The sequence below is a fragment of the Podarcis vaucheri genome, assembly GCF_965113315.1.
Source record: "Podarcis vaucheri genome assembly, chromosome: 15".
In the NCBI taxonomy this organism is placed as follows: Eukaryota; Metazoa; Chordata; class Lepidosauria; order Squamata; family Lacertidae; genus Podarcis; species Podarcis vaucheri.
The window spans coordinates 31,047,651-31,064,704 of NC_138753.1; the positions used below are offsets into that span (position 1 = coordinate 31,047,651).

The 17,054-nt window shown below is 43.0% G+C and overlaps 1 long non-coding RNA gene across 1 annotated transcript in view; it reads right to left on the reverse strand.

The window, feature by feature from the left end:
* Nucleotides 1-2,569: 2,569 nt before the first annotated feature.
* Nucleotides 2,570-17,054, reverse strand: part of LOC309519645 — a 40,465-nt gene continuing 25,980 nt past the window's right edge. Inside the window, exon 4 of the long non-coding RNA XR_014213927.1 lies at nt 2,570-2,874. This is a non-coding gene — a long non-coding RNA (uncharacterized lncRNA). The remainder of the gene's footprint in view (nt 2,875-17,054) is intronic.

Consider the following 17,054-nt stretch of genomic DNA (forward strand, 5'->3'; position numbering starts at 1 on the left):
CTATTTTTCACAGTCCTCCATGTGTAAAGCCAGATGGCTTGGTTTCCAGACATCCAACGATCCTCAAAGGGAGCCATAAAGACTCTAAAAAGTCCTCAAGCAGCTTTTTGGTACATAAACAACTCCTCTGTTTTACCTCGATACACTCAAGGCTGGAAGTGATTGCTGTCTGCCCTACTGAGCTTTCTCTTGACCGGCTTATATACAAAACTTGCGCCGGGGGATCTAATTGTTGCGACATAAATAGCCAGGCCACCATAGATGGCATGATTGGGAAACAGTGGAAATAGTCAGAGAACATGATGCAACCCCTTTTGCGGGGAGTGGGTTTTTGCAAGAGCAGGAACTCAGAGGCTTTTTCCTGAGTGAGATGTTCCAAGAAATGTAATATGCCTTCTGCCATTTCTTGCTCTCCTCCTGCTCCTTCCTTGCAACAGTTATAAAGAAAACTACTAAGTGGAAAGTTTCTTTGCACTTCGAAAAGTAGCCTCATCACATTAGAAAGCTCGACTTAACCGGAGGCGGCTGGAAGGAGAGGGGGAGGCAATTCCCAAAGGAAACACTAAGCTACTGAACAAAGATTTATTGCATGTTCCTGTGAAAGGTTTTAAGACATACAGAAGATTATTACACTGAACGTGTTTGTGGTATGATGTTTTCTTATCTGTTTAAATGTTTTGCTTTGTAATGAAAAACTAGGAAGTTCAATATGCTGTTGTATTGTTTATATTATTTTGCCAGTTATGCTTTTTCCTATTCCCCCCCTCCTTTGAATGCAAGTCTGTGCTTGTCTTTTGTATTCTGTATCTACAACTCTTGTCATCTTCTAAGCACCATTAGGGGCTTGTGGTGACATGACCAAATTGGAGCATCACCTCTGCCCCAGCTAGAAGTAAATATAGCTGGATTGGCGGAATCAGGAGGTGATGGGCAGGGCTGGTGGGTGCTTCTGATTTTTCTGCCAGCATATAACTAGGTAGATGGGCTGGGAGGAACAAGACAGCAGCAGCAGCAGCAATGGACTTACCAGAGTGGAACCTACTAACCTTTTGACTTGGTGAGGAAACACAGTGAAGGTGATTTCTAGGCAGGTGGGATACCACCAAGGATACAGGCACTGAGTGAAGAAACTACAGGGTTCATCTAAAAATAACAGCTAGTCAAGATGATGATGTTGTTTAATAATGGGACTTTATTTAATGCCAGGATACTTTTTGATGAGAGGAGTTCCAGACTTCCAAACTAAAGGAATAAGGGACTCACCAGGTGTCAGGCAGCAGAGGAGCCAGCCATCACAGCAGGTCGCCAGGAATGGATAGGACAAGGAAAAGTCCTTACCAACTGCTTTTTACTCAATACTGACAGAGAGAGGCTTGGGAATGCAGTCTCTTGGATTACAGTGGTGCCTCACAAGACGAAAATAATCCGTTCCGCGAGCCTCTTCGCCTAGCGGTTTTTTCGTCTTGCGAAGCAACCCTATTAGCAGCTTAGCGGATTAGCGCTATTAGCGGTTTAGCGGATTAGCGGATTAGCGGCTATTAAAGGCTTAGTGGCTTAGCGGCTAAAAGGCTATTAGCGGCTTAGCGGCTTAGAAAAAGGGGGGAGCGGAAAAAAATCGGAACACTCGCAAGATGTTTTCGTCTTGCGAAGCAAGCCCATAGGGAAATTCGTCTTGCGAAGCAGCTCAAAAACGGAAAACCCTTTCGTCTAGTGGGTTTTCCGTCTTGCGAGGCATTCGTCTTGCGGGGCACCACTGTAATGGCATTGCCCCAAGTGAGTCTCCACCCCTTCCTCTCTCATGCGTCATAGTTATGGTTGCTGAAAAGTGTCCTCTGCCTTTGAGCTCTTTGCTCTCCTACTTGCAATGCAAGTTCTGGGAGAGGGGGTATCTGGAATGCTTTCTAAAGACACTGTGTCCATCAGTTGTCCCCCCTCTGGTGCTTCGTCTTCCTTCTCTTCCATTATTTCCCAGCTTTACCTCTCATCTGCCTCTGAGCTGTGGCCTCCCTCAAACCCTTGTTGTAATTCTGAACTGTCTTCTTCATCTCTGGAAGGGTCAGGCTGGGGAGGCGGTTTCCATCGTTCCTCCTATGCCCACTCCCTGACACCAGGGTTCCCCAAAAGTGGTCCCAGTTGAAGCAGCCCCACTTCTAGCTGGGTTCACCATGCAAAGCATGCAATTCAGAAATCATGCCACCTCCATTGAAGTGTATAACGTAGTTGCCTTATACTGAGTGAGAAGATCGGATAGCTCTGTATTGTGCATGCAGCTCTTCAGGTAGACAACAATACCTTTTTTTCTGAGCCAGTTCAAAGACTCCAACAGTCTCACAAGCCTTTTGTCACCCCCTAGGAACTAATGGAGCCATTGATTCCAGTGGAGGAAGTAAAATTAAGCTGCAGGAGCTATACTGGGAAGAGTGTAGCAGATTTCTTGATACACATACAGCTGGCCATAACAACAAAAGAGCCTTGTAGCCTTTTAAACATGAATATATTTATTATAGTATGAACTTCTTTGGACTACAGTCTACTTGATCAGATGCACAAAGTGTTATCCTTAGGTGCAGGTACATTTGTGCTAGTTCAATCTAAAAGTGACAGCACTGAAGCTCTTGATGTAATTGAACTGTTTCATGTTTCAGTCTCCCTCTGAAGTTTCTTTGTTCAAGGATGGTCACTCTCTGGTCAGTAACACAGTGCCCTGGGAGCCTGAAACATTTTCCCTACTAGCTTTCCTAGGTTGCCATTTCTCATGTCAGATTTGTGTCGATTCATTGTTTTGTATAGAGATGTGTATGCAAAAGGGCAACACTGGCAGATGATGGTGTACATCACACTGGAAAATGATGTTGTGGGTGACATTATCAGGTCCTGTAATCAGGGATGTAAGAAAGCATCATATTACATTCAACCCTGTATTTGTCACAGGCAGCCCTGTTTCCATTCCAATGCAGTTCGCTTTTCGCCAAAACCAATATTAGTCACTTCACTGTGGAGAAATGCCATAACTTACATAATTTATGCAAATAATTGTGTAAATTGTCATTCTGTTATTCCACCCCATTCATTTCAATGCGAAGGAAACAAAATGCAAAGGGGGGGGGGGAGAACGTAGTCAATTGCATACTGTTTGTGGACTGAAAACAACAACAACGGTGAATATCTATCATAGTCTCTGGATTGCATTCCATTCCAAATTCCACTCTTGTTTTCATTTTTATCAGAATTTTTCAATATCCCTACCTGTAATAGTGCTGCCAAAGTTAATGTGGGTGCAGAGTTGGCATCTGTGTACTTATCTCTCCTGTATTTGTTGTCACAGCTCTCAGTTAAAACTACTCAAATGTATCACCAGTGATCTTTCTGGATAATGGCTATACAATATTCCTAGCAGCACCACAAAAGCTGCTTCAAGCCAACCCTTGTGCGAGACAAGATGACTGCATCGTTCGGCATATAGTAAGATAGTAACATGGGTGGAGCTGAGCTTCGGGCAATGGCCATCCACCCTGTGTAAACAGGGAGCAAGGTAGTTTAAGAAAAGGTGGAATAAATACGGGGCCAAAACACAACCCTGTTTTACCCCTTTGTTGGTAATGATTTTGGGAGTTAGCCTGACTAATTGGGAGCATTCAAGAAGGACACTGACAAACTGGAACGTGTCCAGAGGAGGGCAACCAAAATGGTCAAAGGCCTGGAAACGATGCCTTATGAGGAACGGCTAAGGGAGCTGGGCATGTTTAGCCTGGAGAAGAGGAGGTTAAGGGGTGATATGATAGCCATGTTCAAATATATAAAAGGATGTCACATAGAGGAGGGAGAAAGGTTGTTTTCTGCTGCTCCAGAGAAGCGGACACGGAGCAATGGATCCAAACTACAAGAAAGAAGATTCCACCTAAACATTAGGAAGAACTTCCTGACAGTAAGAGCTGTTCGACAGTGGAATTTGCTGCCAAGGAGTGTGGTGGAGTCTCCTACTTTGGAGGTCTTTAAGCAGAGGCTTGACAACCATATGTCAGGAGTGCTCTGATGGTGTTTCCTGCTTGGCAGGGGGTTGGACTCGATGGCCCTTGTGGTCTCTTCCAACTCTATGATTCTATGATTCTATGATTCTATGATTTCACCTGGCAGTACACGGAAATGTGTTGTTTTTTGATGAGAAAGGGTAACTTTTCATCAATGTTCAATTTTGGCAGTTTGTTCCAGAGCAGCTCCCTCAATGCTCCTTTTAGGTCCTAAAGTATCTCCTACTATGTTTTTTTTAACTGTGTTGTATACCTGAAGGAGCGTTTCCACCCCCATCGTTCAGCCCGGACACTGAGATCCAGCACCGAGGGCCTTTTGGGCGGTTCCCTCATTGCGAGAAGTGAGGCTACAGGGAACCAGACAGAGGGCCTTCTTGGTAGTGGCACCCACCCTGTGGAACACCCTCCCTTCAGATGTGAAGGAAATAAGCAGCTATCCTCTTTTTAAAAGACATCTGAAGGCAGCCCTGTTTAGGGAAGTTTTTAATATTTAATGCTGTATTGTTTTTAACACTTGATTGGAAGCCGTCCAGAGTGGCTGGGGAAACTCAGTCAGATGGGCGGGGTATAAATAAATTATTATTATTATTATTATTATTATTATTATTATTATTATTATTATTCTGATCCATGTATTAGATGCACTTTTTCTATGACAAAAAAGGAGATTGATTGATTGATGATGGCATTTACTTCCCACAGGCCTTGGGTGGAAGGCCTGTGCTAACTTACAAACAATTCCCAACCCAAGCAGTCACTCACCAGCAACAACAGGCCACGCAACAGAGATACAGACATAGGGACACAGAGTGGATGGGATGAAACTGTTTACACTCCATGCACTGGGTCAGATCAGGGAGAAGTATTTTCCAGTCTGGCTCAGATATATTGTATTCATTAAGCAGGAGAGATTTTATAAAAAGCAATATATCTTAAATAATAGTTGTCAAGATGAAAATAAAACTTCATGACTCCAAAACATTGCTAATTGTAGGTCAGGTTGCCAGCTCTCCTTGAAGCAATTTCAAGTTTGCATTTCAGATACGTGCATAGTTAATTTATGAAAAATGTAGCTAGCATAATACAACTAACTTTGAGGTGTCTTGAAAAATGAAGACTCTATTATGTTTATGCTGGGGGCACACGAGATGTGCTGGCTTCCAGAATCTTGGACTCTTTCCTATTTATCTGCAAAACTTTAGAATCTCATTTCTCCCCATCCCCCAAAAGCACCATACCTACAACCTGAGCCTTTTAACAGTGTGCTGGTTACTGCAACAAGCTTTGCGTAGCTTTTAGAACAAAGATGACAACTCACTGCCCTCCAGATCTTTCTGGAGTCTAACCAGCCTCACCAAACATGGCCACTTGTCAGGGAATATGGGAGTCGGAGTTAGCCCTCATCTGAAGGGTCACTGGTTCTTGATTTCTGTTCTAGAGTTTCCATATCCTCCTCATCTTCATGTGAATATCCCCAGAAGCAAATATTCAGAGTTAGCAGACTTATCAGTTTTGCTCCACTAGCTGTGCAGACATGAAACCTGGACTTGAAGGGGAGTCCTGATCTTGGTAGAACATCAGGGATTGGATACCTGTGACCCTCCAGATGTTGTAGACTATAATTCCCATCCACCCTGCTGGCTGTGGCTGATGGGAGTTGGAGTACAACAGTATCTGGAAAATGAGAGACTTCTCAAACCTGCTGCAAGTTATGGGTGCTGTACTCTGCACACAACCAGCCAAGGAAGGCAAACATCCCATAGTTAATTCTTTATTGACAAAAACACACACTTACTGAAGCTCTTAAGGTGCACCATATACACACACACACACTTCTAGAGTCTATGTAGCTGGCATTGACTTTCCCAAGTGCCCACTGGAGCAGCTGAAAAAACAGTGGGGCTACACACACACACACACACACACACACACACACACGGCTTATGTACCCCCATCTGACAGAGTCTGCACATGCAGCTTGAGACTTCCCCTGCATGGAAGTCATTGCTGTGCTTCCCTCTGTAAGTCCCTCCTGGTTCTAGGAGACAGTGGGGCAGTAGATGGCAGGGATTCAATCAGCCGGTCCTTCACTTGAACATAAATCACTGCCCCCCTCTCCTGGGTCAGCGCCTGGGCCCCCTGCCTTCTTCATACCCTTGTCAGAGCCCTGCCAGTCCCCGACATACTGTTTACAATAGGGGGATTCATCCATTTGCTGTTTAGTTGAACATACTGTTTTCTTACTAAATAAAACAACAGTCTTAGCACAGTTTTATCTTATTTTATTGCTTGGGTCCATCCTGTTTCATTTTAATCTTCAGAGGCAATAGTTTGTCATAAGTGAACAAGTTTTGGCAGTTGTCGAAACACGTCTCTCCCCATGCCCCACAAAATATGGAAAGTGAGGGCCAGTTCCCTGTTCCACAACATGGGATTTTATTAAACCCCAGGTTGACATTTACTGAAAAGTGAAAGCATATTTTTGATTATACACTAGTACACTCATAAGCAGCTTAATTTTGCTCTGCTTTAGCTAGGAACTATGTAAATTCCTTACAATTCATATTAAAATTTAACTTGATGGGCAGCTCAGCCTTTTGGCCTGAAACCTTCCTTATTTCTTCCTTTCATTACTTCATACATTTGCTTCCTTTCACTGTGCCAATAATAAAGACTAAGAAATGGGCCAGATGAGCTTCCCCCCTCATTTCTTCCTGGTCTTTCCACACATCCCAGCAAATTGTCTGGGCAATCAAAAGAAGAGAGAGAGTGAGAGAGAGTGAATGATTCACAGAAGGAAGGAAACTTTCCATTTCTGACTGAGTCAGAAGCTAAACATTAGGAGGACGCATCAGATGAATGCTGAATTAAGAACCAAAGTGGGTCTGCTTCCTATAGGTTTGGATCTTTCCAAAGTGCCTTAGAATGGGGACCACTGAGGCAGTTTAGGGTGACTCAAAGATTCAGGTGTTGTTGTTTTTAAATTGTGCAGATAGCAAGTCAGCAAAAACTTGAACATTTCTCCCCAATCTTGTCGTATAAGGGTATGGAGAGAAGGTGAGGATGGAGTGCTCTTTCATGATTAGCTTCATACAAGGCCAGCCTACCCATGAGGTGGGGTGAAGCAGCCACTTCAGGTGGTGGAAACCCCCCAGGTGGCACTCCCCTCAGGTGCCGCAGCTGTCCTGCTGCTTCCACCTCCAACAGAGAGGCAGTGAGGGCATCAGCATCTATTTATGGTGAGATCTTGCAAGATCTTGCTGAAATCTCATGAGATCTCACCAAAAGTTCATGAGGAGGCTCACTTGGACTCCACATCTACCATCACAAGTCACACCATAATTTGTAGTGCTTTTGGCAGCCATGACGATGTACAAGAGTATGATATTCCAAAAACTTCATCAACCAAATGCATGCTTTTACTATTCTGCTCAAATACATTCTAATCATATTTTCTCTATTTATCTTAAACTTCTCTGAATTCACACTACCTGCTCTGTCCCCTCCAAATTTCAACTAATTAAAGAACATTAAAGTCCTCACATCAAAGAGTGTGAATTTCAATTGAATTTGTCTAATTCTCAGCTCATAGCTGGGCTATGAAGAATGCATCTCCTCTCCCTTTTGTGTGCATTTGTAGTTTAGTATTTTGGTGATACCTCTAATTTAGTTTTGGTGCTGAAGGATACAGGATAAATAGACTCAATTTTCTCTGGTGCTGCCAAGTTCATGGCGTGCCCTCCCCTCATCATTACATATATTTTGACATCATTCCAAGACATACATTTTTTTACAGGTCTTTGCAAGTGAAGGACAAGATCTGAGTATTCGTTCAGTTGCAGTGCTGCTGCTGTTTCCGACTCCTTTTGATTCGGTTTAGTGTATGGTTGAGTCAGGTTTATGCATTACATGGTTTAATTGTTGTGTTGGGTTGTATGGAATATGTTGCACTGTGGGACTGCATGGTAAAGGGTGGACAACAAATGCATGTAAATGCATAAATAAAATACTGCCATGGGGATGGCAGAGCAGCAGCCTCACGTGTTTGCTGCAGCCTCATAAAGGATGGCAGGATGGAAGAGTGTGATAGGAGAAGCAGTAAACATAGAGAGGAAGACAAGGAGGAAGGATGGCTGGCAAGTACCAAGTATGCAGAGTAAGGAGCAAAGAGTGGGAGAACCTCTGACCTAGAAAGACCAGGGCAGGGGTCTGCAACCTTTAAGACAAAAAGAGCCACTTGGACCCGTTTCCGAAGGGGAAAAACCCTGGGAACCGCAAAACCACTGTGACATTTAAAACAAATATATCTCCGGAGCCGCGATCTGACAGCGGGCGAGAAGGTGACGTTGGGACGGTGCGTGACTAACGCATGCACCGCCCCCATGCGACGTCACAGCCAGTACAGCGCCCGCCACAGTGGGGAGTGTCGGGGCCCACAATGCGCCTCCTCCCCTCGCTAGTATCCACCCCGGAGCCGCAGCAAAGGTGTAAAAGAGCCACATGCGGCTCCAGAGCCGCGGGTTGCAGACCCCTGGACCAGGGGAACAGAATACAAAATCAGAGGGAGAAGAAAAACAGAGGAGGGAAGCTTGCACTTATAAAGACAAAAGAGGGATGAACAATGAGGCAGCTGTGATGATGATGATGATGATATATTATTTATACTCTGCCCATCTGGTCAGGCCTCCCCAGCCCCTCTGGGCGGCTTCCAACAGGATATTAAAAACACAATAAAACGTCAGTCATTCAAAACTTCCCTAAACAGGGCTGCCTTCAGATGTCTTCCAAAAGTCAGATAGTTGTTTATTTCCTTGACATCTGATGGGAGGGCGTTCCACAGGGCGAGCGCCACTACCAAGAAGGCCCTCTGCCTGGTTCCCTGTAACCTCACTTCTCGTAGTGAGGGAACCACCAGAAGGCCCTCGGAGCTGGACCTCAGTGTCCAGGCAGAACGATGGACGTGGAGATGCTCCTTTAGCTACACTTCTAAGAGGAACAGCTATACTTCTGAATGCCAGCTGATGTTCTGCTTGGAGCCTGCTTTTGGGTTTCCCACAGTCATCTGGTTGGCCACTGTGAGAAGAGGATGCCTGATCTGGCAGGCTCTTCTTATGTTCTTATGTTCTTATGTTATGAGACATTGCTGTCTCAGAGGTGAAACAAGAGATAGCAAAGGGAATTTTGCAAGCATGTGTATCACAAAAGGGACACTGTGGTGAGAAGAGTCCTTTCCTTCATGGGAAGTTGAGGATCCACCAGGGGAAACCTGGAGTAAGGAACCATTCTGGAATTCTGACGGCTCCCTTGGGGGGTGTTAACAAGAACAGGAAGCCTGAGAGATGCATTGAACTAAATATTTAATTTAAATACATAAGTTGTTCTTCTATGGCATCTGACTTTTCTTGATGCCCCAAACACGATGTGAGAGAATGAGATTCCCCACAGACGACGAACAATGGGGGAATCAGTCTATCTCTGGTCTGTATTCCTTTCCCAGAACCTCATTCAACATCTCTTTGCTTTATCTCATTTCCATTCTAAACTGCATTTAAACATTAAAACTTTGCATTTAAATACATATTTTGAAGCATGTTTGCTTTCCAATATGCATCTCTAAATGGATTTTCTTCCAGACATGCATTTTAAAATGTCTTTTGATACTTTTTTTTTAAAAAAAGCTGAAGACTGTTTCAGAACATTGACAAAGTACAGAATCTGGTGTGTAATTACCGTTAGTATGGGAGGTGCATATAAGGTCCATTCAGATCAGATTCCGTAAAAAACTGACTTCCCAGGTATCCGTACAGATACCTATTCCTAATAGCTTTGTAATAGCTTCCTGCCTTCCTGAGGATCGTTAACAGGTAGCCAATCATTTTATCCTTGCAAACTCTCAGATCATCCATTTCTTTAAGTATGTTATATATAGATTTAACTTTTAAAAAGCATTTTTCCAATTATTCCATGCTCCACATTGATGCCTGGAACCTGGAGGCTACAAATTACTTTACCAAGAAGGAAACCACTGCTTTGGCTAATCAGTATCTGATTCTGCACCCTAACATACTCTTGGGCATGGCGCTTGCCTCAATTTCCCAATGCAGAGAACAATTATTTTTTAATAGACAACTGCAAAATTGTATGTGTTTTCTTAAACTGATAACAACAACAGCAGACTTTGGGATTATTATTATTTTCTTTTATATATATATAAAAAAAGGGAGACATTTTAAACTAATCCTGTTAGGCAATGAGGGAAGTAGAATATTTTTCCCCCTTTCCACTAATGCTAAGTCTGAAGCAGATTAAATGCATCTGCTAGAATACATCCTCTTTATGAAGAATTTATAATGCAGGTTGTTATGGCGGGCAGGGGAGCAGAGTGCTTATTATCAGATTATCCACATTTAATGAGGCTGACCTAATCCCATCAGCCGTTGCCTGTGGCAGGTGAGAGTCACCCGGTGCTGAGAGGTTAATTCAGAGAGATGGTTTGCTTTGTTTCCTTCTGCAGAGGTGCTAATGGTTATGTGCAGGGTGGCTTTGGAGGGGAGGCGGGACAAGCGTCCTGTCAGTTGTTCACTCAATAATTCCATGTTGCACAAGAAGGCGCCACATTCTGGGAGATGAAACACCCAGGCTGAAAGTCAGGGAATATGGGTGCTGAACCTTAGACCCTTGGGCCAAATGCAGCCCTCCAAACCTCTCTGTCTTACCTTTGGGGTGTTCCCCAGGCTACACACTGTCCCGCATCAGACCCCTCGTCAGCTGTGCTTGGCACCCTCCTTGAGCATTTTTTGCCTGGCTGAATTTATCCTTGAACAATTGCATGGGTAGGCAAATTAAGGCCCGGGGGCCGGATCCAGCCTAATCACCTTCTAAATTTAGCCCACGGATGGTCTGGGAATCAGCGTGTTTTGACATGAGTAGAATGTGTCCTTTTATTTAAAATGCATCTCTGGGTTATTTGTGGGGCATAGGAATTTGTTCATATATATTTTTTTCTAAATATACTCCAGACCTCCACAAGGTCTGAGGGACAGTGGACTGGCCCCCTGCTGAAAAAGTTTGCTAACTCCTGAACTATTGCCTCTTGCTTGCCTTGGTGGAAAGTAGTGAGGGGTGTGTGTGAATGCATGTAGAATCATAGAATCATAGAATCATAGAGTTGGAAGAGACCACAAGGGCCATCGAGTCCAACCCCCTGCCAAGCAGGAAACACCATCAGAGCACTCCTGACATATGGTTGTCAAGCCTCTGCTTAAAGACCTCCAAAGAAGGAGACTCCAGCAGACTGTTGTGCAAAAGGCAAAATCCACATTAATTGTTTTGTCCACTTTTGCCTCTAGCCTTGACCACCACTGGCATGTGGCCTGGCATAGGTGGGTATGCTCTGCGAGGATTTTGGACTGTCTAAAGTTTCTTGGAGCAGAGGCCACTGAAGCAGTTTGGGGGATTCAGAGATCAAAAACAGAAAAACTCTGTGCAGACAGCATGCCTGCAAAAACTGAATCGTTTCTCCCCAAGCTTTTTGTATAAGGATGGAGAGAACAGGTGAGGAAAGAGAGCTCCTTGGTGACAGATAGGTCCAGCTTTATACCAGAGGGAATAATATTACAGGGACTCTCTAAGCGCAGTGTTTTCCCTCCATATCTTCTTATTATTATTGCTATTTATAAAATTTGCATACCACTCTACATCCATAGATCTTAGGGCAGTTCACAACATCAAATTACAATATAAAAAACAAGAAATATATATAATAAAAACAGAAGTAGAAACAATTCAATAATCCCCCCTTCCTGACTGAAGAGGAATGCTTTCACCTAGCACCTGGAGATAGCGAAGGTGTGAGCTGAAACTCCCCAGGGAGAGCATTCCACAAATGGAGAAACACTGCAGAAAAATCCAAACACTTACGTTTCTGAAATGTTACAGGTTAGTTTCTTACAATGCAGGCCATTTTCATAATAAAATTGTTGCCCACAGAATCACAGGAAGGAAAAGGAACAGAATTAGCTTCCCAGAAGCAGACATGGCTAGCTAGCAACCTGAACAGGAGCACTCCATATTAAAACATTTTGCTGCAGTGTATTCTTAACGAAATGGGAGTGCCTGATCACCTGAACTGATTGATTCAAAAATGGGAAAGGAGCACGACAAGGCTGTATATTGTCTCCCTGCTTATTTAACTTATATGCCGAATTCATCATGCGAAAGGCTGGACTGGATGAATCCCAAGCCGGAATTAAGACAAACCTAGGCAGCATCTTAAAAAGCAGAGACATCATCTTGCCGACAAAGGTCCATATAGTTAAAGCTATGGTTTTCCCAGTAGGCATGTACAGAAATGAGAGCTGGACCATAAAGAAGGCTGAAAACTGAAGAATTGACACATTTGAATTATGGTGCTGGAGGAGACTCTTGAGAGTCCCATGGACTGCAAGAAGATCAAACCTATCCATTCTGAAGGAAATCAGCCCTGAGTGCTCACTGGAAGTACAGATCCTGAAGCTGAGGCTCCAATACTTTGGCCACCTCATGAGAAGAGAAGACTCCCTGGGAAAGACCCTGATGTTGGGAAAGATGGAGGGCACAAGGAGAAGGGGACGACAGAGGATGAGATGGTTGGACAGTGTTCTCGAAGCTACAAACATGAGTTTGACAAAACTGTGTGAGGCAGTGGAAGACAAGAGTGCCTGGCGTGCTCTGGTCCATGGGGTCACGAAGAGTCGGACATGACTAAACAACAACAACGATAAAAAACGAAGCATGGGTCATTTTGTTAATGATGGCGAGTCCCAGATCTTAAAAAGTGGAGAATTATTGCTTTAGACTAGCCTTCTCCAAACTGATATCTTCCTAATTTATGGGTTATGTGCTTCCATCACCCTGACCATTGGCCAAGCTGCCTAGGAATGATGGGAGTCAAACAATATTTGGAGAATAACTGGTTGATGTTAAACATAGTTATAGCGTGTTTGGTGGTAGTCTAAAAGAGGCTAGTAAAGTTTGCAAAGGAAGTCCTGTGGGCCACTCCAATATACTATAGGCAAGAATATTTCTGGTGGTATGAAGTCATGCTTGTGATGTAACTCCTTTTACTAGCAAGATATACTAAGTACACTTCTTGTGGCACACCCACAAAACCCTCCGCTAAGTGAATGTGTTTATCATTTCCAGCATTATTCCACTTTCTTTCATTGCTGCCTACAGATGAGCCTGATCTTTACTGAGGATAATGACAAAAAATTGCGGTGTAATACTGTAATGGGGTTTATATATAGAAGTTGTGTTCTATTCACACCCACTGGATGGATGTATAAAAACATATGCACACAAACATATCCAGCGATGGTGTTTTCACCCCCCACTGGCACATTATTGTAAGTGCCTGAGTTGGTGACAGAGAAGTGTCATTTGAGGAATCTGGAAACACTCCTAAAATCCAGAACATCACTGCATCTTATTATAGGTAATGGGGCCCATTTAGCTGCAACAGCATTTATATACAAGTTTTTCGTTCGCAAAGAATCTCAATGCGCTTTTAAAATTTCATCCGATATACACCCACTACTCTGCAATATACCAGAGTTGGGTGAAGAGGCCTTGGAGAGTCACTGTGCCACGCACTACAGTGTTGGGCATGGGTTCAAATCCCAAGCCACCCATTAAATTACTAGGCAGTTGTGGGTTACCTTACTTGCTAAGTTTCAACCTCAGTTCTCCATCTGTAAAATGGGCACAATAACAGGTAAATTCACTGACTTTGGAGAATGCCAAACAGATTATAATTTAAATCACATTGAGCTGCTGGTTAAATGCTAAACACCAGCACAACAATCATGTGAAATTTTATCATTCATTGGTGTTATCTCTACAGAAATTATTGGAAAGAAAATATGAAAAGAAAATACGTGGTTCACACCACACCATTCTGGCATTGTGACCCATCAGGAAATGCAGGGTAAAATGTGTAGATGCAAAATTAGAAACACGACAGCAGCAACAAGAAGCAGAAATAACAATGCCAAATTAGCAGTTTATACATGAAAATGAAAAAGCGCCTCACAGCAATGTCTTGCTTCAAGGGTGAATCTCTCAATATGCACAGCAATCTCTATGAAAAGGGGTTGAGTGGCGCTGTTCACTAATCCGTAGGTTGAAGGAAAAGGTTTTTTTATATTTATTTAAGTGGGATGGAAATAGAAGGCTCAGTTAGGATATGTAAAATGCTGGGAGATAGTTAATAGGAGGTAGACAAATCTGTCAATTTCAATTTATCATTTCCCCAATCTTAAATTCACTTCCTCACATTTCCCCAAACTTTTCTGTGTTTTTTTTTTAAAGTTTGCATTAAAATCAATCTGCATTTTCATTCTTCTAATATGCACGTTTTGTACAAACTTTCACCTTATAACCTTTTTTTTTGCAAACCATTTCCCCTAATTTAATGCATTTTGTATTTTAATCCCTCCCCCACTTATGTTTCCACTTACACACACTTTCCCCTAGTATATGCATTTGTGAATGACTTATTTGGCTGAAGAACTGAACTGCAAAATTCAGATAAGTGTGCATTTGGAGAAATGGCTGTGTTTCAGACTGCGTATCGTTTCAGGAAATGCTGATTACACATTTCAACCTTTAAATGCTGGCTGAATTAAATTTCCTCCCCCTTCCTTAAGTGTTAAAGCACTTGAAAAAGAGATGTCGGAGTTAACACTGCATGGTTGCCTTGGTTTAGTAGCCTTGTGGGTAAACTGTAACCTGGTAAATAGGGTGAGGCCATACATAGCTCAGTAGGAGAGTTTTTCATGCAGAATGTCCCAGGTTCGTCCCCTTGCCTCTCAAGATGAAAAACAAAACTAACAAGGAAAATATAGAATCATAGAGTTGTAGAGTTGGAAGGGACCCCAACAGTCATTTAGTCCAATCCCCTGCAATGCAGGGATCTCTACTAAATCATACATGACATGTGCCCCCAGTTGAGTCTGTTGCACTGCTGAACAGCTCCATCTTATACGCAGAGGCGGAGCTAGCTACTCCGGCACCTGGAGCGGCGCACATGTTGTTCACCTGGGGGCAGAGCCAGCCTCCCGAGGGGGCAGTGTCCCAGGAGGCACCGCCCGCAGTGAGCGCCAAAGGGGAGCACTGCAGCAAGCATCCCAGGGGGCGAGCTGTGGGAACATTTATACAATTTACCAGAGTTTAAACGATCTCCTGTTTGAGTTTAGGCAGCTAACTCATTTGAGTCCTATCAATAATTATACCTTCCTGGTTGATAATCCCTTTCTGTCCCTCTTAAAGAAAACACACATGAATCTGAATCATACAGTGGTACCTCGGGTTACAGACGCTTCAGGTTACAGACTCCGCTAACCCTTCAGGATGAGAACAGAAATCGTGCAGCAGCGGCGCAGCGGCAGCAGGAGGCCCCATTAGCTAAAGTGGTGCTTCAGGTTAAGAACAGTTTCAGGTTAAGAACGGACCTCTGGACCGAATTAAGTTCTTAACCCCAGGTACCACTGTATTAACATAAACTACTTTACTGTCAGATTCATTCAGGTTTACTATTACTACCCTTCATTGGGACACTATACTTTCATTGATGCAGACTTAAGTTTCAGACCCTGGATAGCTGCTGCCAGTCAGAGTAGACAATACTGGGCTAGGTGGGCCTGGCATACAAAGGATGAACAGGTTAAGTCTGTAATGATCCACTGGGCTAAGGATTGGGGGCATAATAGCTAACTTTCAGACTGGGAAAGGTTATGGAAAACTGATTGGAAATTCTCAGCATGTTTCATGCTGAAAGAAAATTATATGAAAATGATGTACCGGTGGTATCTGACTCCTGGTAAGTTAGCAAAAATGTATAAGAAAAAGTACAAATATATGCTGGAAATGTAAAGAAAAAGAAGGTACCTTTTATCATATGTGGTGGATGTGTAAGGTAATAAAAGCATTCTGGGAAACGATATATAATGGGTTGAAAATATGTTTAAAATAACTTTTATTTATAAAAAACAACAACAGAAGCTTTTCTATTAGGAATTGTAGCTGCCGATATTCCAAACGAGCAGAAAATACCTTTTATGTATGCAACAACAGCTGCACAGATGTTACTAGCCCAGAGATGGAAAGAGGACAAAGTACCTACTAGAAGATTGGCAAACTAAGATGTTGGGCTATGCCGAAATGGCAAAACTGACCGGAAAACTCAGGAACCAAGGAGACCGAAACTTAATAAGGAATCGGAAAAAATTATAATTTATCTGGGAGACCACTGTAAGCAGATGACAACATTAGCAGGATTACAATAACACTTGTAATGTAGCAAATATTATGAACAAAATGAAGTGATGTAAATTATGGATTGCCAAATTATAAGAAGTTGAAAAGGTTGACAATGGGACCCTTGGAGGGGAAGGTGGGAAGTCTAGAGATTCAGAGCAATCTCTAAATATGGATATGTATTTTGTTTTGTTATAATTTTATACTTGTAAAATCAAATAAAAACTATTTCCCAATAAATAAATAAATAAATACCGGGCTAGTTTGAGTTTAGGGCAAGTACCAAGATTTGAGTTAGGTTGAGTGTCCCCATTCTGACTGCATTTCCTTCCACTTCAGCACTCTGTTCTAGTGGCTCTGGCTTTGTTCTATTACAAAGGCCCTTTGTTCTCTAGCTGGAGTGGTTTTTATGTTACTCAGCTTTTGATTAACTGTTGTTTTATGCTCTTGGCTTGTGCCTTTTTAATTTCTATATTTAAAATGCTGCAAGAGTAAAGGACAGAGGAAACCGAGAGGGTTGAGAGAGAGAGCCACAATGTGTGGTGCCGGTGCTCTTATTTTTGACGAGCGTCTCTCAAACTCTGATTTGGAATACACAAAAATGTACCCAGGAAGGGAAAGTGGGGAACACCTGGTGCTGCTCATCCTGCATTTATAAAACCTTCCATTCCCTTCAAAAAATGGAAAGTGTTGGTGCACCCAACCTTACAAAGGGCCTCCTCTATTTGG